This window comes from Theropithecus gelada, chromosome 7b (assembly GCF_003255815.1).
Source record: "Theropithecus gelada isolate Dixy chromosome 7b, Tgel_1.0, whole genome shotgun sequence".
Taxonomy (NCBI): Eukaryota; Metazoa; Chordata; class Mammalia; order Primates; family Cercopithecidae; genus Theropithecus; species Theropithecus gelada.
This window is the reverse complement of record NC_037675.1, coordinates 22,415,103-22,416,582: the sequence shown is the minus strand read 5'-3', so window position 1 is coordinate 22,416,582 and position 1,480 is coordinate 22,415,103.

The window sequence follows — 1,480 nt, the reverse complement described above, 5'->3', positions numbered from 1 at the left end:
GATCCGCCCGTCTCGGCCTCCCAAAGTGCTGGGATTACAGGCTTGAGCCACCGCGCCCGGCCAATACCTTCATTTTATGTATTTAAGGAATAATATTTTTCATTCCTCTCATAGCTGGAGACCAAACTCCTTTTAAAACGGGTCTCTCACTGTATATCTATAACTCTCATCATAGAGACCCTTCTTAAAAGAGTTTAGTTTCCTGCTGTGAGAACAAATGCCTGGGGCCTGTGGATGAGGGAGGCATAGGGAAGAAGCTCTATGTATACCCTCCTCCCTGGGATAGCACAGTGAGAGCACACTTGGATATGAAGGGCAGGCAGCCAAGGAAAGCAGCCAGTGAGATTCCTTGAGCAACAGTGATCCCAAATAATTTTTCTTAAACAGTAGGCTGCCTTGCCCAAGGTTCACAGGAGAAGCTTGTTATATGTGCAGATTCCAGGTCCCAACCCACAGAAAATTTCATCCAATAGGTCTATAGCTTGGCCCCAAAGCCTGGTGATTCTGACTGAGACAGGAGGTCTCTGAACCTCACTCTAAGAAACACTAAACCATGGGGTACTTGCAGGAGCACACGGATCTTCCTGAGCCACATATACATGTCTCTTCCCAGCTTGCTAGACTTGTCTGTGTCCTGGGAAATCAGCCTGTGGGTAGGATGGTCATCCTGGACACGCCCTTCCCTCCAGAAGACTTATCTGTGGTTAACAATTTCCAGAAATCTGGGTTACTACCTGATGATAATCTAACACCAGAGCATTTCCTCCTTCAAAGTTGCTTCAAATGGCCTTCAGCAAACCATGTAATTCTAGCAAAGCGCCTGGCTTGATGTCAGAGCTGCTGCTGTGGGGGTCAGAACACAAGTCTTCCATAGAAATACAACGAAGACAAAGCCAGACTCGTTGTGTTCATAGACTGAGTCTGGGGATCAGAGCCTGCCACTGGCTTTCGTGTCTCACGTTGTCAGAGGTGCGGGGCAGCCCCACTCCCTGCGAGCTCCTCACACTGATCTTGTGCTGGCGGGAGCCACCCCAGAGCCACCTTTTCCCCTGGCAGCCCAGCAGCTCACCACTGGGGAGGAGGATGCATTCACTGATTAAAGTTTAAAAGGCAGGTGAGGAAGTGGGACTAATTAGCCCCACGAAGGCCCATTAAAGTGTTTGAAAAGTTACTAGCATCTCTGAGAGTCTACCCATGAGGAAACAAGGGGCTGGGAAACTGGGAATGAGGGGAATAGATCCACACAGATCCCTGCAAATATGCTGAGCACTCGCCCCAAAACACTACTCCACCTTCACCCTAAACTTAACTCTTATGTGATTATCTGTATTTCCTCGACACTGGAAAACCAGGTTTTTCTTTTTTCTGTGCCAGTTACCCAATGTACATTTGTGCTGTAGATGAGAGCTGAGGACCTTCCTGCCCTTCAAGATTATAGTAAAGTTAGAGGCATGTTATGTGGTTCCCAAATATTTGGGAA